This window comes from Vulpes vulpes, chromosome 4, assembly GCF_048418805.1.
Source record: "Vulpes vulpes isolate BD-2025 chromosome 4, VulVul3, whole genome shotgun sequence".
Taxonomy (NCBI): domain Eukaryota; kingdom Metazoa; phylum Chordata; class Mammalia; order Carnivora; family Canidae; genus Vulpes; species Vulpes vulpes.
In genome coordinates, this window is record NC_132783.1 from 54,143,888 (window position 1) to 54,164,680 (window position 20,793).

The window sequence follows — 20,793 nt, forward strand, 5'->3', positions numbered from 1 at the left end:
ACAGTGGTTCTGGAAGCATATACGAAGCAATAATGAATGGAAGTGAGAATAAGTGTTAAGAGCTCAAAGTAGCGATCCCTGGGTGACGCAGCAGTTTAGCGCCTGCCTTTGGCCCAGGACGCAATCCTGGAGACCCAGGATCGAATCCCACGTCGGGCTCCCGGCGCATGGAGCCTGCTTCTCCCTCTGCCTCTGTCTCTGCCTCTCTCTCTCTCTCTGTCTATCATGAATAAATAAGTAAATCTTAAAAAAAAAAAAAAAGAGCTCAAAGTAGGGAGAGACCACTGTAGGCTGTAATAGGCTTCGTGGAGAAGGTTAATCTTAGAAAATCTTTGCTTTAAAAATATTTTGGACTTGAAGGTATAAGAATGGGGAATGGCATGAGAAACAGGAGTATGAACAAAGGAACAGAAGAAAGAAAAATAAGAAGCATGATTTTGAGTTGCATGTTGACCCTCTGGCCTGGTAGCTTAGCTGCGTTAGAAAAGAAGAGGAGGGAAAGGCCTTTTAACACCAGGTTGTGGTCATGCTACTCAGGCTCAGGAGTTTGGACCTGATTCTTTTAGTAAAGAGAAGAACGAATGGTTTTTCAACAGGCAATGGTATAAAGAAAGACTTTGTGGTTCTAGAATAAAGATTATACTGGGAAGAAGATGTAGGATGGTTTGGGTGGGATTAGAGGAGTGAGTGCTGTTGGCAGGGAATAGTTAGAAAACAGATATAATGTTATAAAGGGCTAAGCCATGGTAAGGTCAGAGGTTATGGAAGGAGACAGATTCCTTAAACATTGTAAAGGAAGAAGTAATGACCACATACAAAGGAAGGATAAGAGTACCGTTTTTTATTTTTTATTTTTATTTATTTATTTTTTAAGAGTACCTTTATGAATGTGGAAGATAAGGGTAAATTTCCTGTTATGGTTGTTGTTTATACCAAGTGAGTTGGAATCAGTATCTGTATCAGATGGTGGTATGGAGAAGTTTACTTTTTCAAGAGAGTAAAGAACTTTTGTAACTCAAATTGAAATTGGAATGCATTACTCCTAGGGGTTTAACTCTTTTGTAGTTTACTATAGAATCTTGGCTTTTCCAAATAAATCTGGTAAGAAGAGTTAAGCAACTCATATCTAGAGGGATAATGTACATACTGATGAGCTGGAATGTGGCTGGGGTCTTTGAAAGACTTTTCAATCATTTTTAGAGAAGAGAAGCACAGGTTGTGCTTCAGGAAAGAGGACAGGCTGTCAAGTTTCTGCCAGTGCAAGTGAAGGCAACAACTACTGGAATTTTTGCATGTTTTTTAATGTGTCACTGCTGGCAAATATGCTTCAGGAAAGGATGAACAACTCCTGGCCAAGGAGGAAGCAGCTTTAAAGAAAGCAAAGCCAAAACAAAGGATTGGCAGTTCTCTTAAGAGGCTGGCTAGTATTGTTCAGGCCAGCCTGGCCTGGCCTTCCTGTTTTGTGGAATTCTCAACCTTTTTTGTTTTTAACTGACAAACATTGCAGCAGTTTAGGACCTGGATTTCAAGTCTATTTTCATGCAGAACCCATTCCTCTAATTCTGAACTCCTGCTAGCATCCTAATCCTCACAGCTAATGCCTCTAAAACAATAAAAAGAATCCCTTTCTGATGGAGAGAATAACGGATCCTCTTTCAACAGAAGCAACTGCAGGCCTTTATTCCTTCGAAGCACTTCCAACTATCCCCCTTTATTTGTAGGCAACAGAACAAACAAAATGAAGCTATCTTGCTCAGCCAAGTGAGGACAAATGATCCAGAACCTAAAATATTCTGAAGATGAGCAAGACGTTTTACACACACAGACCCACATAGCAACTGTAGGTGGGCAAATGTATGCCTAGGTCTTGACCAGCACATCAATAGAAAAATCATTCTCTGTGTCCAAATGCTACACTAAGCAAATATAGTCAGTTTTACATACCTGTTTTCTTGCAGCGGGGGAAGGCTTTGCTTATATTCTTTTCGGTGGTGGGGTGGTGAGGGCATTGCCTATGTTGGCTCTTTTAGAAGAAACAAAATTCTTTCCTACTTGAAGAAAAGAAAACGAGAGAAACAGAGAAGAGGAAAGAGAAGATTTGCAAAGGGGTTAAAAGGCAAAAACTGTATTTAGAGGGTTTGGAACTAAACATCTTTCAGGTTTGGAACTAAAACACCTTAGGTGTAGCTACTGTTTTAAGACTTTCTGGTGTGAAAATAGGTAACCTGTAAAAATTAACCTTGTGCCAATGGGATCAAATTTTATTTTGATATCATCAATAACATTTAGCTGCTGTTCTTTTTTTTCAAGTTTAAAGAAAACCCAACTTCTTAGGTATAGCAGTCAAGTTATTTTGGAGCTCCAATTTTGAAACACTCTAATTAAACGACTTTGAAGCAATAGTCCTACAATTTGTTAACTACAACCTTCTTTGGGAACCAGCCATGGTTTTCAGTTAGCTACAGACCTGCATCATTGAATCCAGTTGCTGGAATCCAATTGTCATTAAGAGTTTATGAAACATAAAAGAACAGGAGAAAACTCCTCTCTGTAGTCTTTCCCTCAGCAATTTCATCACTTCATCTTCTATTCAATTCCATCCCTCATTCTGTTCTCACATCTCTAGTTCTGAATAATATCCTATATAATCTTTTGAATCACCCTTAGTGTTTTCATTGGTTATAAATGGAATCTCATTTTTATTGGTGCTTTGCTGAATACCAGTTTCATTAAAATGATATTTAAATGGAAACTACGTTAAGGGATTTGGGTGGAGTGAAAGAGAAAAGGGAAATTAAGGAGGATTTTATGCTACTAAACTATTGAAACAAACAATTCTGCAAATATAATCTCTTAAATTTATTGGGGAGGCATTAATGGACATTTAAATTTCCTCCATATCTTTTTATGGCTTGATAGTTCGTTTCTTTTAGTGCTAAAAAATATGCTATTGTCCAGATGTACCAGTTTATTTATCCACCTACTGAAGGACATTTGGTGGAGGCTTCCAAATTTAAGCATTGTGAATAGAGCTGCTATACATACGTATTGAGATTTTTGTGACGATACAAGTTTTCAGCAATTTAGGTAAACATAAAGGAACAGGATTACTAGACCTGTGGTAAGAGTATGTTTACTTTCGTAAGAAACTGTGAAACTGTCTTTCAAAGTGGCTATGCCAATTTGCATTCCTACCAGCAATGAATGAGAGAGCATTTGGTGTCATACGTGTTTTAGATTCTGGCCTAATAGGTGTCTAGTGGTATCTTATTCTTGTTTCAATTTGCAATTCTATAAGGACATATGATGTGGAGCATCTTTTCATATGCTTATTCCCATCTACATATATTTTTTTGTGAAGTATCAAGGGCTTTGGCCCATTTTCTAATTGGGTTGTTTGTTTTCTTATTGTTGAGTTTTAAGAGTTCTTCGTATATTTTGGTACTTTATCAGATGTGTGTTTTGCAAATATTTTCTTCCAGTCTGTGGCTTGTCTTCTCAGTCCCTTCACAGTGTCTTTTGCAGAGCAGTTTTAATTTTAATAAAGCTCAGCTTGTTAATGATTTCTTTTATGGATCTTCTTTTTGGTCTTATATCTAAAAAGCCATCACCATACTCAAGGTCACCCACATTTTCTATTTTCCAAGAGTTCTTTAGTTTTGCACTTTCCATTTAGGTCTATGATCCATTTTGAGTTAATTTTTGTGAAAGGTGTAGGTCTGTGTCTAGATGCATTTTTTTTTTTGTATGTAGATGTCCATTTGTTCTAGCACCATTTGTTGAAGACTAGTTTTGCTCCACTGTACCAACTTTGCTCCTTTGTCAAAGATCAGTTGACAATGTGGGTCTCTTTCTGGGTTCTCTATTCTGTTCCATGAACAATCTATTTGACTATTTTTTTCACCAATACCATATTGTCTTGATTACTGTAGGCTTATAATAATTCTTGAAGCCAAGTAGCGTCAGTCCTCTGACTTTGCTCTTCTTTAATATTATATTAGCTATTCTGGGTCTTTTGCCTCTCTAAACAAACTTGAGAATCAGTTTCTTGATAACCATAAAATAACTTGCTTTAATTTTAGTTGTGATTGCATTGAATCTATAGATCAAGTTGAGAAGAACTGACATTTTCATAATATGTTTTTGTATCCATGAACATGGAATATCTCTCCATTTATTTAGTTATTCCTAGATATGGTTCATCAGACTTTGTAGTTTTCCTCATACAGATCTTGTTCATATTTTGTGAGATTTATATGTATTTTATTTTTGCAGTGCTAATATAAATGGCATTGTGTTTTTTATTTCAAATTCAACTCATTCATTGCTGGTATATAGAGAAGTGGTTCACTTTTGTAGATTAACCATATATCTTGCAACTTTGCTATATCACTTATTAGTTCTAGGAATTTTTGTTATTGTTGATCCTTTTGCATTTTCTTCATAGACAATCATGTCATTGGCAAAGAGAGTTTTATTTATTCCTTTCCAATTGTATTAATTTTTATCCCTTTCTTGTCTTATTGCATTGCTAGGACTTCCAATACAGAGTTGAAAAGGAGTGGTGAAAGGGGACACACTTGCCTAGCTACTGATCCTAGTGAGAATCTAGTTTCTCATGATTAAGTATGAGACTAGCTGTAAGCTTTTTGTGGATGTTCTTTATCAAGTTGAGGTGTTCTGTAGAACAGGTTGCTGAGAGTTGGTAATCATGAATGGGTGTTGGATTTTGTCAAAAGCTTTTTGTGTCTCTATTGATGTGAACATGTAACTTTTCCTCTTTAGCTTGTTGATATGATGGATGATACTATCCAAATGTACATAATTCTTTTTATACATTGTTTGATTCAGTTTGTTAATATTTTGTTGAAGATTTTTGTATCCATATTCATGAGAGATATTGGTCTTTTTTTTCTTGTTTTGTCTTTCCTTGTAATGTTTTCTTTTCTTGTAATGTTTTAGTCTGGTTTTGGTAATAGGGTAATGTTGGCCTCATAGACTGAGTTAGGAAGTATGATTGACCCTTGAACAACATGGACCTAGAGGTGCCAACTCTCTGCACAGTTGAAAATCTGCATATAACTTTTGACTACTTAAAAACTTAACTAATGATAGCCTATTGTTGAGTGGAAGCCTTACTGATAACATTACATACTGTATTCTTACAGTAAAGTAAGAGAAGAAAATGTTATTAAGAAAATCATAAGAGATGATACATTTATTGTACTGTATATATTGAAAATAATCTATGTACAAGTAGACCTCTGCAGTTTAAACCCATGTTGTTCAAGGGTCAACTGTATTCTCTTGGCTTCTATTTTCTGAAAGAGATTGTAGCAAATGAGTATAATTTCTTCCTTAAATGTTTTGCGGAATTACCCAGTAAACCCATCTGGGCCTGGTGCTTTCTGCTTTGGAAAGTTAATTTAATGTCTAAAGATATAGACCTATTCACATTGTCCATTTCTTCTTGTATGATTTTGGAAGATTGTGTCTTTCAGGGAATTGGTCCATTTCATCTAGATTATCAAATTGTGGGCACAGAATTGTTGATAGTATCTTTTCTTATTTACTTAGTGTCTATGGGTTCTGTAGTAATGTTCTCATTTTCCTTTCTGATATATTAATATCAGTATTAATTTTGTATCATTTCTTTTTATTTCTTAGGTCATCTAGAGGCTTATCAACTCTGTTTTTCTTTTAAAAGAACCAGCTTCTTTTCTTCATAAATTTTCTCTGTCAATTTCCTGTTTTCAGTTTCATTATTTGTGCTATAATTTTATTATTTCTTTTTTTCCTTACTTTGCATTTAATTTTTTCTACTTTTTCTGATTTCCTAAGGTTGAAACTCAGATGACTGATTTTAAATCTTTTTTCTTTTTTAATATATGCATTTAATGCTGTTGACTTTCATCCAAGCACCACTTTTGCTGCATTCTACCTGTTTTGATGTTGTATTTTCATTTTCATTTAGCTCAAAATGTTTTTAAATTTCTCTTAAGATTTCTTCTTTGACCCATGTGTAATTTTAAAGTGTGTTATTTATTTTTTGAATATTTTGGAATTTTCCAGTTATCTTTATTAATGTCTAGTTCCAATCGCTTATGATCTGAGAGCATAGACATTGTATGAATTTTTTCTTGAAATTTTTAAAGATGTGTTTTATGACCCAGAATGTGGTCTATCTTGGTGTTTGTTCCATGTGAGCCTGAGAAGAATGTGTAATCTGCTGTTGTTGGAAGAAGTAGTTTATAGGTGTCAATTACACCCAGTTGATTGATGGTGCTGTTGAGTTCAACTATGTTCTTGCTTATTTTCTACCTGGTGGATATGTCCATTCTGATAGAAGGGTATTACAGTCTCCAACTATAATTGTGGATTCATCTATTTCTCCTTGCAGTTCTATCAGTTTTTCCTTGGGTATCTAATGCTCTGTCATTAGCTACATACTCATTTAAGATTATTATATCTTCTTATCATTTTTTTGACTATCTTATAATTTTTTAATGCCCTTATTTATCCTGATCATTTTTTTTTTTTTTTTTGCTTTGAAGTTTGCTCTGTCTAAAATCAACATAGGTCATCCAATATAGGTAACCTTTTGATTAGTGTTAGCATGTCATATCTTTCTTTGTCCATTTATTTTTATTTTTTATTTATTATCATTTTTTTACCATCTTATAATTTTTTAATGCCCTTATTTATACTGATCATTTTTTTTTGCTTTGAAGTTTGCTCTGTCTGAAATCAACATAGGTAATCCAATATAGGTAACCTTTTGATTAGTGTTAGCATGTCATATCTTTCTTTGTCCATTTATTTTTATTTTTTATTTATTATTTTTTAAAAAAGATTTTATTTACTTATTCATGAGAAACACAGAGAAAGGCAGAGACATAGGCAGAGGGAAAAGCAGGTTCCCTGCAGGGAGCCTGATGTGGCACTTGATCCCAGGACTCCAGGATCATGACCTGAGCCAAAGGCAGAGGCTCAACTGCTGAGCCACCCAGGTATCCTTGTCCATTTATTTTTAATATAAATGTGTCTCTATATTTAAAGTGGTTTTTTTTAGATATTATGTAATTCTTTTGACCAAGTTTGATTATTTTTGTCTTTTAATTATTGATGCTTAAAATGATTATTGATGTATTTGGATTAATATATATCTTATTTGTTATTGCTTTCTCTTTATTGCTTTTTTTTTTTTTTAAAGATTTTATTTATTTACTTGAGAGAGAGAGCAAGTGAAAGAGAGAACACAAGCGGGGAGAGGGCAGATGGAGATGGAGAAGCAGATTCCCTACTGAGCAGAGAGCCTTACAAGGGGCTCAATTCCAGGACCCTGGGATCATGACCTGAGCTGAGGGCAGATGCTCAACCAACTGAGCCACCCAGACACCCCTCTTTTAACATTTCTTGCAAGGAAGGTAAACTGGTAACAAATTCCCTCAATGTTTGAGAAAATCTTCATTTCTTCTTCACTTTTGAAGGATGATTTTATAGGATATAGAATTCTAAATTAGTATTCTGGTTTTTTTCTCTCTCAATACTTCAAATATTTCACTCCACCTCCTTCCTCTTTGCATGGTTTCAAAGAAGTTGGGTGTAATTTTTATCTTTGCTCCTCTATACATGAGATGCTTTTTTCCTTCTAACTTCTTAAAAGATTTTTTCTTTGTCTTTTATTTCCTGCAGCTTGAATATGATATGGTGTAGTTTGCCTGGTGTTCTCCAAGTTTCTTATGGTTTTGTGCTGTTATAGGCTGAATGTTTTTCCCTTGGTATTAAGAGGTAAGGGTCTTTGTGAGGTAATTAGGTCATGAGAGTAGAACCTTTATGAATGGGGATTAGTGCTTTTATAAAAAGGTACATGAGAGCTTGCTCTTACTCTTTGTCATGTGAGGATATAATAAGAGGACAGCCATCTGCAAACCAAGATGCTGGCTCTCACCAGAACCAAATCTACCAGTGCCTTGATCTTGTGTTTCTCTGCCTCCAGAACTCTGAGAAATCATTTTTGCTGTTTAAGTCACCCAGTCTATAGTAATTTGTTGTAGCAGACAGCTAAGACATATGGTTTAGTGTCTGATATTAATTTGGAGGAAATTCTCAGTCATTATTACTTCAAATATTGCTTCTGTATCTTTGTCTCTTTCTTCTCCTTTTGGTATTTACATTATGTGTATGCTATGCTTTTTATAGTTGTACCACAGTTCTTGGATATTCTATTCCTTTTTTTTTCCAGTCCTTTTTCTCTTCACTTTCAGTTTCTATTGACATATTCTCAAGATTAGGAGATTCTTTCCTCAGTTGCGTTCAGTCTACCAATAAGCCCATGAAAGGGAAGAGAAGATGTTTGGATGGGGCTGGAGTTGGATATTTACCTCTTCCCATGTAATTTTAAGTTCTGATAAAACCCTAAAATAGTTTCTCTTGTGGGCAGGCTTTGTTAAGAACAAAATGTTCTGATTTGTTTCAAAACGTTACTTTTCCAATGGGAAGCCCAAGGGGATTTTTCTCTGATTTTTCCTGTGAGGACCTACCTAGTTGAACTTTAGGAGGTAAAACTCACAAAAATGAAGGGAATCCCTTGGGGTTTTTAGCTCATGGACCTGTTCACTAGCAATTCATCAATTGCAATTCAGGTTTTCCTACCCTGGTACCAGTTTCCATAGAGGTTTTTGCTTATGGATTTTGTCTTGTTAAATTATGATTCTCTATTTACCTGTCTCCAATTTCAGGGGGAGCAGTTTGCCCTGTCTTCACTTCTCTGACAGATCTTAGAAAAGCTATTGATATTTTAGTTTGTTCAGTTTTAATTTGTTGTGAGGGCAGACTGGTGACTTCCAAGGTCCTTTATGTGCCCAACTAGAAATTGGAAGTCTGCCTGAATGGTTTTAAATGCTAGTTTTTGTCTTTAGCAGTCATGGCAAACACATTTTTTGTTTGTTTCTATGCCTGAATTAGTTCTCAAATGATTAATTGCTGCTCAAATACTTGGTAAGTAGTCTTGACATAAGATCAACCTAGTTAAGGGGCTAAGCCTCACCTACTTGTGTCTGCAAACTGGATCTTTTCAGTATACTGATGCTGATGGTCTCATAGTTACTAATTTATAAGCTCACAAAAAATTGGAATATGAATTAGAATGATGATTTTTCTTTTTCTCTTTTTTAAGATTTTATTTATTTATATGAGAGAGTGAGTAGAATGAGAGAGAGAGAGAGAGAGAGAGCACAAGCAGGGGTGAAGGACAGAGGAAGAGGGACAAGCAAACTCCCTACTAAGCAGGGAGCCCGAAGTGGAGCTTGATCCCAGGATCCTAAGATCATGACCTGAGCAGAAGGCAGACACTTAACCAACTGAGCCACCCAGGCACCCTGACAACTGATTTTCTTATGGGATATTTCTTTCTTTCTTTTCTTTTCTTTTCTTTTCTTTTCGTTCTTTTCTTTTCTTTTCTTTTCTTTTCTTTTCTTTTCTTCTTTTCTTTCTTTCTTTCTTTCTGATTTATTTATTTATCTTGGGAGTAGGGGAGGACAGAGGGAGAGAGAGAAAGGGTCTTAAGCAGGCTGTGCTCTATCCCATGATGCTTAGATAATGACCTGAGCCAAAACCAAGAGTCAGATAGATGCTTAACCAACTGTGCTACCCAGGCATCTCTGGGACATTCCTTTCTATGATTTAAATGCTCAAGTCTCCTAAGGGGGATCTTCCAGGTAGGAGAGTAGAAAAAAGCTGGTACAAATAAGAGATCTGTCATCCAACTAATGGAAAATGCTTATGTGAGCTGTCTCCACCTATAATAGAGACAAATCTCTCTAGGGACTGGAAATTTCATACTGTTCTGATCCAATATTAAAAGATCCAATGCTGTTATTAGTCTAATAATTGTGACTACCACTAATAAGACACCATTCCCAGGATGATTCTTTATTCCAGGAACTATGCTAAGCATTTAATCCTCACAAAATCTTTGGAGATAAAGATGATTACACTTTGGATTAGGAAGGTTAAATGATTTAATCAAGATCACCTACCTAGTTAAATCCCTGAGGCAGGATTCAAAAGCAGAGCTCTCTGAGATCATCCCCATACTATATGGATTCTCAACAATTCTTGGACTGTTTTTGAGTTTCTATTTAAAACAACCCTTTGTTTAAAAAAACAAAACAAAACAAAACAAAAAAACCTTTGTTTTTAACACATTCTTTATTCTGACAGGTATTGTAAATAAAGTTGTATGTTATTCAGTCTTAGCTTTGGCCAGTTAATAAAGGTGATTTCTTAAAAGTTTTCTATGAAATTGTATATATTAAGCATATAAAAGAAGTGTAGAGATTATTGTAATAAATACTTAAGCATCCACTGTGAGGATTCTCGTACATTAGCATTAGTCTCTTCTTTACAAAGAAATTCTTTTATGTCTTTAAAATTTCTTTTACAGATCCATTTATTTATTTTGAGAGAAAGAATGTGAGCAGTGGGAGGGGCAGAGGGAGAGAATCCTTAGGCAGTCCCCTGCAACTAGGCGCAGAGCCCAATGAGAGGCTAGATCCCACAACCCTGAAATCATGACCTAAACTGAAACCAAGAGTTGGCCACCTAACTAACTGAGCCACCCAGGTGTCCCAGAGATTCTTTTAAAATATAACTCAATCAGGTTGCTTTTCTTGAAACCTTCTGATGCCTTTCCACACCTAAATACAACCTCAAAATGAGCTACTAAATCCTACACGATCTCTAACCATTTTCCCTCTAGTTATTGATACCCCAGCCACACTCACCTTGCTGTGCCTTGAAGATGCCAAGCATTTCCTGTCTTAGAGCTTTTGTGCCTACTTCTCCCTCCATCTATACCACTCTGATCTCAGTATCCCCATAGGATTAAGTTTAGTGGAAAGACAGTGGCATAAACAATATAGACACTTATTTATCTCTCATATTCAAGACATCTTGAGGTAAGCATTCCAGAGATGGTACAAAGTGTGGTTTCAAAGAACTCACGTTCCTTCTATCTTGTTGCTTTGCCATGTGTGGCTTCCATTCTCGGACTCATCTCACAACCTAGGTCAGCCACAGGGATTCTGGTCATCATGTTTGAACTCTAGCCAACAGGAAGGAGGAAGACGGAAAAAGCACTCCGTGTTTCTATGAAATGTTGGATAAAGGAAAAAACCTTTTTTTTTTTTTTTTTTTTTTTAGTTTTTTTTTGAAGTTAAACCTTGCTAAGTAGAATCCCATCTACCTTCATGGCAGCCTTAGAGGGCAATTATAAAGTGCTCTTTTAAACTGGAATGGTTTCTCATTACCCTTCTAGTAAAAATGTAGTTGAACTTGATCTTTTTGTGCCACCTATGGCCCAGAGGAATTCAGATTTCTTCTGTTTTAGTAACAAATCTTAAAAATTAAAAATAAATGCTATAAATATTTTTATACAAAACTTGTATTAACTGGTCAAAGCTAAAACTGAATCATTTATAACTAGTTTTATAATAACCTATCAGAATAATGAATGTGTTTAACACAAATGGTTTGGTCAAAATAGAAACTAAAAAACACACAATCCAAGAATTATTGAGAATCCATATAGTATTTATCACATAAACTCCAATAAATACAAAATATATATATATATTTATTTATTTAAAGATTTTATTTATTTATTCATGAGAAACACAGAGAGGAGAGAGAGAGAGGCAGAGACACAGGCAGAGGGAGAAGCAGGCTCCATGCAGGGAGTCTGACATGGGACTCCATCTGGGGTCTCCAGGATCACACCCTGGGCGGAAGGTGGCGCTACACCGCTGAGCCACCTGGGCTGCCCCTATTTCTTGTTATTTATATATTAAAATTTATAGCATTTACTCATTATGAAGTTAGTCAATGAAAACAATATCTCTGATTAGCACAGAAATGTTAAAAAGGGTTTCTTATGGTTGCAGAAAGCCCCTGAAATAAACCTATTTCTGCATTTGTTTTGGTTATACCATATTATGAAAAATAGGATTTACAGACCATTCGTCAGAGTAGTTTCAGATTTTTGCATTGTTTGGGTCATCTTACTTTTATGATTTTTTTTTGATTAAACAGAGATGACAAGAGAGGATGTATTCTGAAACACACACAAACATCCATGAGTTAGCACACAGGTTTCCAACATGTTAAATGTTGGTAGTACACGAAAGAACACTGCATGTTTTTGTACAGTTTCTTAAATGTTTTAAATAAATAAGGAAATTCTTCTCTCTATATTTAGGATAAACACATTGTTGTTTATAGGCTTTTAAAAAAACTGCTTTGTTGAAATTTAGATGCCATAAATTTTAAGTGTGCAGTCCAGTGAATTTAGAAAATTTATAGACTTGCGTGACCATTACTAATCCAGTTTTAGAACCTTTCTATTGCCTCAAAAACCTAGCTGCAAACCTATGTTTCCTGGTGCCAGTTATTCCCCCTACACCCCCTCCCTTATTTTCTGACCTTCCAATGAGAACAGTAGATGGTCTCCTAGAAGCTAATGTGTTAGTGTTTGTGTAAAAATATCCATGATCTGGGTTCCTGTAAAAAGTATCTAATATAGCTATAGAACTTATAGTGAAAGGTAAAAAATAAGTGATTTGGTCATTGGGAGGCTTTGAGCAAATTCATTTTATGCACTGTGTGATGATGTGTAATTGGTATTGAAGCATGTTACATGTTGAACTGGAATGTTCCTATGGTATCAGAGGACAATTCTTCCAATGTCCAGTGTGCTTACTTACCATCTAATGATATCTTATCGATCAGCAAGTTGCAGCTGACATTCTCTATGGCCCACCAGAAGGGAGACTTACAATCCCCCCCAAATTGAGGACATACTTGCTAGTTATGATACCTAAACTTCTGTTAGTGGTTTCACACACACAGAATCCCATGTGTAGTCAAAGAATAATCGGTGTCTTTCACAAACTCTAGTAGTGTTTATTTCTGAGAACACATACTGCTCTTATAAAACTGCTGGAAAAGTTGGCCTTTATGTCCCTCAGTAAAAGAGGCAACACTACTCAGGACTCCTGGCAGACTGATTCCATGGGATTTAAAACCCCCTTTTTGTGGAGCTTGTTAAGGTGACAGTGTTCTTTCAAAAAAAAAAAAAAAATACAGGTGACACCTGTCTGGTAGGCTGGCTAAGGAAGTATGGAAAGGCACTAGGGAAGAGTAGCAGATCTCGTTCATAAAGTGTTTGGTGACAATGGGCGGCTGGTTGTATTGAAAAGTACCATGGCCTACTAGTATATAGTAGGTTGGAAAGAAGTCATATAAAGGATAGGTTTGGGCAAAAGCCTAGTGATACTATAGAAGCTTTGTCCTTGATTCGCAAATGAGGAGGCCCTGCCAGCTGTCTGGGAGAGCCAGGAGGGGAGATCACATAGTTCTTCATGGCTGACCCAGGTTGCAAGATCATATTGCTGAAACAGGAGAACCAAGAGGAAAGACCCCCTTGCTGAGATCTGTGCAGTGTGGACTGCTGTTCACCTAATGCATTCAGTACCACCTCCTACTCAGACCTTTATCCTTTTTTTTTTTTTTTTAAGACCTTTATCCTTTCAGACACAAACAGGCCAAGATTCTTTTTTTTTTTTTTTTAAATATTTTATTTATTTATTCATGAGAGACACAGAGAGAGAGAGGCAGGCACAGGCAGAAGGAGAAGCAGGCTCCACGCAGGGAGCCCGATGTGGGACTCGATCCTGGGCCTCCAGGATCACGCCCTGGGCCGAAAGCGGCACTAAACCGCTGAGCCACCCGAGCTGCCCCAGGCCCAGATTCTTAATGCCAGCTTTGTTGCTGGCACAGCCACAAACTCTATTGTGTTGCACTCCAACCACACACGCCCATGCTTCCAGCCCCCTATTACTCTGTGTGGTTGGCCTCAGAGCAGGGGGCTAGCCTGGGCTTGGGAGGCTGAGGCTGTGTGCTTACCTGTAGTTCAGATCTCTGCGTCTCACAGGCTGGTGCACTCTGGAAAAGCCCTGATAAGGCCAAATAGCCCTTGGTGAGTCCATAACATCAGCTTTGATGAATATGCCACAAGGCAAATCCTTAGATCCCCAGGCCTACAGTCAGGCATGTCACACACTGTCAAGCTTTGACCTCTGCCTCACCTCCCTTTGGCCTTCTCACTAAGCACCTTACCATGCAGCCATTCAGATGGAGGAAGACCTGGAAACTTTGGAGCCACATGAGACATCCCCACCACCACACCTGCAAGCACTGGGACCAAGCCCCCCTGCCACCAACCCTGCCCCCTCCCGGTGGGGGGCCGGGGTAATGCTGGTGACATGTGTCACCACATGATTGACTAAGATAGCTACCACCCAGTTTACTTAGGGAAAGTGGGTATGTTGCATTACCACTTAAAGAGAAACCAGAGCTTCTGCCCAGCTGTCAACCTTGGTAAACAATGGATATTTGTTAGTGAACAGACACATACAAATGCTGCCAAAAACAAGACTGGAGCTGATGGGGTGCAACCAGGCTACTGCAAAGTTCTGGGGAAAGCAAAGGTCTCAAAGTAGCCAGTCATCATGGGGCCTACATTCTTCAGCATAAGAGCTGAGATGATTAAGACTATGTGTGGGGAAGCTTGGCAGGGGAGCAATCCTACATCCTGGTAGCTTGAAGCCATATGGAGGGAGGTGCTTAAAGCTAACAAATGCTTAAAAAAAAAAAAAAAAAAGAGTGAACAGGTCTAGGGCAGGGGTTCACATCCCCTTCTCTACCTGGCACTGATCAAAGTATATTGGGAACTTGATGGCACTTAAAGTTGTCAAAGCTGTCAATCCTTAGTGATAGTGGGGCACAGGTTACCATGTTTCCTAGAGTCCCCTGTTGGCACAATTAAAAGCTATTTTGGGTGTGGAAACAAATCTTAAATTGGAATACTGGTTGACATGAGTATATAGCAGGGCTCTTTTGAGCCAATACACAGAGGATGTAAGTAACTAAGAATGCTGAATGCATGATAGAAGGTATATTTTAAAGAAATTCCTCAAGCAGATTTGCAGTCATGTGGCTTTCCCACCCCAAGCCCCAGACAACCACTAACCTACTTTCTAACTCTATAGCTTCACCTTCTCTAGGCATTTCACTAAATGGAATCCTACAATCTTTATTTTCTTGGCTTTTTTCACTTGGCATGTTTTTGAGGTTCATCTGTTTTGTGGCATGAATCATTCATTTTTATTCCTCAATAGTATTCTATTGTATGGATATACCAAATTTTGCTTATCTTCTTACCATTTGACAGACATTCAGGTTGTTTCTGAGTTTGGGCTATTATGAATAATGCTATTTTCTTTATAAATTTATTTTTATTGGTGTTCAATTTGCCAACATATAGAATAACACCCAGTGCTCATCCCATCAAGTGCCCTACTTAGTGCCTGTCACCCAGTCACCCTCACCCCCCGCCCACCTCCCTTTCTACCACCCCTAGTTCTAACATTTGTTTACAGGCTTTTGTGTGAATATATGTTATTATTTCTTTCACACAGATTCCTAGGAATTAATTCTTGGGATTATATGGTTAAATTTATGTTTCACTTTTTAAGAAACCACCAAACTAGTTTTTCCAAATTGTACCATTTTACATTGCCACCAGCAATGTATGAGGATTCCACTTTTCCCACATTCTCTCACTAACCTGTGTTAATTGTGTCTTTTTGATTTTAGCCATTTTAGTGATATGAAGTTGTATCTCATTGTGACTTTAATTTGTATTTCCATAATAACTAATGATGTTGATCATCTCTCTCTCTCTCTTTTTTAAAGATTTTATTTATTTATGAGAGACACAGAGAGAGAGAGAGGCAGAGACACAGGCAGAAGGAGAAGCAGGCTCCATGCAGGGAGCCTGATGGGACTGGATCCCAGGACTCCAGGATCACATCCTGGGCTGAAGGCAGGTGCCAAACCGCTGAGCCACCCAGGGATACCCTGAACATCTCTTCATGTGCTTATTGGTCATTCATATATTTCTGCTGAAATGTCTACATAAATCTTTTGCCCATTTTTAAAACTAGGTAATGCTTTTGATATTCAGTTGGAAGTGTTACTTATAAATTCTGGATGCAAGTTGTTCTTCTATACTACTTTTTTTTTTTTAAGATTTTATTTATTTATTCATGAGAGACAGAGAGAGAGGCAGAGACACAGGCAGAGGGTGAAGCAGGCTCCATGCAGGGAGCCGGATGTGGAACTCGATTCTGGGACAGCGGGATCACATCCAGAGCCAAAGGCAGACACCCAACCGCTGAGCCACCCACATATCCCTGTACTACACTTAAAAAAAAAAAAAAAGCCAGGGATCCCTGGGTGGCTCAGCGGTTTGGCGCCTGCCTTTGGCCTGGGGTGCGATCCTGGAGTCCCGGAATCTAGTCCCGCGTCAGGCTCCCGGCATGGAGCCTGCTTCTCCCTCTGCCCGTGTCTCAGCCTCTCGCTCTCTCTGTGTCTATCATCAATCAATCAATCTTGAAAAAAAAAGCCATATGCAGTATTTACATTTTTAGTTTTACTACAGAATGGAACCAAAAATGTATGAATGTTATTTATTTGGAGAAAAAATATCCACACTATGCATACAAGTTATCAGATACATGATTTGCAAATATTTTCTCTAAGTGGCTATTTTTTTAAAAGATTTTATTAATTTATTTGACAGAGAGAATGAGAGAGCACAAGCAGAGGCGTGGCATGCAGAGGGAGAGGGAGAAGCAGAGGAGGGAACCTCACATGGGGCTTGATCTCAGGACTCCAAGATCTGGCTAAGCTACCCAGATGCCCCTGGCTAAACTATTTTTTAAAAATATTTTATTTATTTATTCATGAGAGACAGAGAGAGAGAGAGAGAGAGAGGCAGAGACACAGGCAGAGGGAGAAGCAGGCTCCATGCAGGGAGCCCGATGTGGGATTCGATTCCGGAACTCCAGGATCACACCCTGGGCTGAAGGCAGGCGCTAAACCACTGAACCACCCAGAGATCCCCCTTGGCTAAACTATTTTAAACATATTTACATAAAAGTTTTGGGGAGTCCCTGAAGCCTCTCCTTTTTCCCCAGGATTATCAGACTACAATTTGAAACCTACTACTAGTGAGCAGTTCAGTGGCATTTAAACTCAGCAAGCTAAGTAACTCATCTCCAGCTGGATCATGGACTGGTGGAGTTTAAAGGACTTTGCAATTAACCAAATGCCCTTCTAATTTCGTAAATGAACTTAATGACTTATAAAGCCTGTATGCAAGGTTTTTTTGGAGCACTGAAGGCAGAGCTTAAATTGAGGATAAGCAAAAACATCAAGAGTCATCGAGTTCAGATAAGGCAAGAGAACAAAGGGAGAAAGTCAGTATTTCCTGATAAGATTGGAGTTTTATTTGCTGGCTCATGATAAAGGAATTTAAACATCAAAGAGAAGTGAGGAAGAAGTGAACTGTGTAGAAACTGGAATTTAATAATAGAAGTCCACCTCAAGGACTGTTGTTTTAAATAGTAACAACAACAACAACAAAAACTCATGCTGTTAAGGGAATTGGGTTGTGTTTAGTGTATAAGGTACAACTTTGAACATTTCCCTCAAACCACTCCCCGCTTCCTTTGCATTTATGATTTATATACATTTCTTTTTGTATACCCCTTTAAATTTACTTCATTTGTCCATTTCACAATGAATTCACTGAGTTCCTATTATAAAGCTAGAAACTGGTCTTAAAATATATTCATACTCTTTTAAGGAAAAATACTTAAGTAAGCAGTTATAAAATCATGGACTAAGTATTAAAACATATGTATATATATATTTTAAGATTTTATTTATTTATTCATGAGAGACCCAGAGAGAGAGAGGCAGAGACACAGGCAGAGGGAGAAGCAGGCTCCATGCAGGGAGCCTGACGTGGGACTAGATCATGGGTCTCCAGGATCACACCCTGGGCTGAAGGTGGCGCTAAACCACTGAGCCACCCGGGCTGCCCTAAAACATATTTTATAAGTACATATTGTGAGTTTGAGCTCCATATTGGGTGAAGAGACTACTTAAAAATAAAATCTGAAAAAAAAAAAAAAAAAGAAGGGCACCTGAGTGGCTCAGTGGTTGATCATCTGCCTTCGGCTCAGGTGGTGATCCCAGGGTCCTGGGATTGAATTTTGCATCGGGCTCCTCACGGGGAGCCTGCTTCTCTCTCTGCCTGTGTCTCTGCCTCTCTCTTTGTGTCTCTTATGAATAAATAAATAAAATCTAAAAAAAGAGAGAGAAAATAAATAGAAAACCAGAATAGACCTATAACTGGCAAGGAGATTGAATCGGTAATATAAACCTCCCAGCAAAAAAAAACCAATGGACCAAATAGTTTCACAGGTAGATTCTATCAAATATTTAAAGAACTAATACCAGTCCTTCTCAAACTCTTTCAAAAAACTGAAGAGAAGGTGTGGGACCAAAACTACACAAAGACACTAAAAGATAAAAAGAACTATGGACTACTATCCTTTGTGAATATAGATGCAAAAATTCTTAACATAATAATACTAGCAGCAAATGGAACTCAGCAATTTATTAAAAGGTTTATAAACTGTGACCAAGTGGGATTTAACCGTGTGAAGATGGTTCAACTTATGAAAAACATCAATGCACTATACCATATTATTAGAATGAAGGGAAAAAAACTGCATGATCATCTTGTGTACCAGATATTTGCAGAAAAAATATTTCACAAAACTGTCACCTTTTTATAATAAGAAAGAATAAACTAGGAATAGAAGGAAACTTTCTCCACATGATAGAGACCATATATGAAAGATTCACAGCTGACATCATATCAGTGGTGAAAGACTGAAAACTTTACCCCTAAAATCAGGTATAAGACAAAGATGCCTCCTTTTCCCACTTCTTTTCAACATGGTATTGGAAATTCTATTCAGGGCAATTACGCAGGAGAAAGAAATAACTCCAAATTGGAAATTAAGTAAGATTATCTCTGTTCATAGATGGTATTATCTTTTTTTTTTTTTTTTGAAGAGAGAGAAAGCATGCACTTTTGGGGGTGGAGGTGGGGCAGAGGGAGAGGAAGAGAGAGAATCCCAAGCAGGTTCTACTCTCAACATAGAGCCCGTCACAGGGCTCAATTTCATGATCCTGACATGATCTGAGCTGAAATCAGAGTTGGATGTTTAACTGAGCTGCACAGGACCCAACGGTATGATCTTATGCATAGAAAACCCGAAAGAGGAGATCCCTGGGTGGCTCAGCGATTTGGTACCTGCCTTTGGCCCAGGGTGCGATCCTGGAATCCTGGGATCGAGTCCTGCGTCAGGCTCCCGGCGTGGAGCCTGCTTCTCCCTCTGCCTGTGTCTCTGCCTCCCTCTCTCTCTCTCTATGTCTATCATGAATAAATAAATAAAATCTTAAAAAAAAAAGAAAACCCGAAAAGATTCCACACACAAAAAAAAATTGTTAGAACTAATGAACGAATTCAGCAAAGTTGCAGGCTACAAAATTAACATGCAGAAATCACTTGCTTTTCTATACTGTGTCAGTGAACAATTTGAAAATAAAATTAGGAAAACAGGGATGCCTGGGTGACTCAGCAGTTGAGGAGCCTGCCTTTGGCTCAGGGTGTGATCCTGGAGTTCCGGATTGAGTCCCACATCAGGCTCCATGCATGGAGTCTGTTTCTCCCTCTGCCTGTGTCTCTGCCTCTTTCTCTGTGTCTCTCATGAATAAATAAATAAAATCTTTAAAAAGAGAGAGAGAGAGAGAGAGAGAGAGAGAGAGAGAGAGAGAGAGAGAAAATTAAGAAAATAATTGCATTTGTATTAGTATAAAAAACAATAAAATACTGAGGAATAAATTTCACCAAGAAGGTGAGAGACTTCTACACTGCAAACTACAAATCATTACTGAAAGAAATTAAAGAAAACATAGATAAGTAGACAGATAACCATAGATTGGAATATTTAATACTTTTAAGATGACAGCATTACCCAAAATGATTTACAGATTAAGTGTAATCCTTACCAAAATCCCAATGGCATTTTTTGCAGAAATAGAAAAACCCATCTAAAATGCTTCTGAATCTCAAGGGACCCTGGATAGCTGAAATAATCTTGAAAATGAAGAACAAAGTTTTGCAAATGAGAACAAAGTCTCACACTTTCTGATTCTAAAATTTACTACCAAGCTAGTATAATCACAACAGTGTAGTGGTGGCATAGGTCAGGCATATAGATCAATGGAATAGAATAAAGAGCTCCAAAATAAACCCATGCCTACATGATCAATTTATTTTCAACAAGTGTACAAAGATCACTTAATAGGAAAAGGATAGTCTTTTCAAGAGATGATGTTGGGAAAACTGTATATCCACATGCAAAAGAATGAAGTTGGATTTTTTCCATAAACCATGGACAGAAAACACTCAAAATGGATCAAAGACCCAAAGGTAGAGCTAAAATAGTAAAATCCTTAGAAGAAAACAGAGGTGAAAATCATTATGATACTAGATTTGGCAATGATTTCTTGGATATGATACTGCTGCTTATTTTACAGGATGTTTTCCATCCTTGGCTTATGACCATTACAAGACAATAGCAACCCTCAAACATTATGACCACAAAAAGGTCACTGGACATTTCCAAACATCCTCTGTGTGTGGGGGAGCATTATGAAAATATTTATGAATAAAATTATTTGGTATCTGAAATTTGTCTCAAAATAATTTGTAGGAGGGTGCCTAGGTGGCTCAGTGGGTTAAGC

General features: G+C 37.5%; 1 protein-coding gene across 1 annotated transcript in view; it reads left to right on the plus strand.

The window, feature by feature from the left end:
* The window catches only part of ABCG2 (ATP binding cassette subfamily G member 2 (JR blood group)), a 144,565-nt gene that overhangs the window by 33,453 nt on the left and 90,319 nt on the right, over nt 1-20,793 (plus strand). The gene's annotated exons all lie outside the window — the stretch shown is intronic.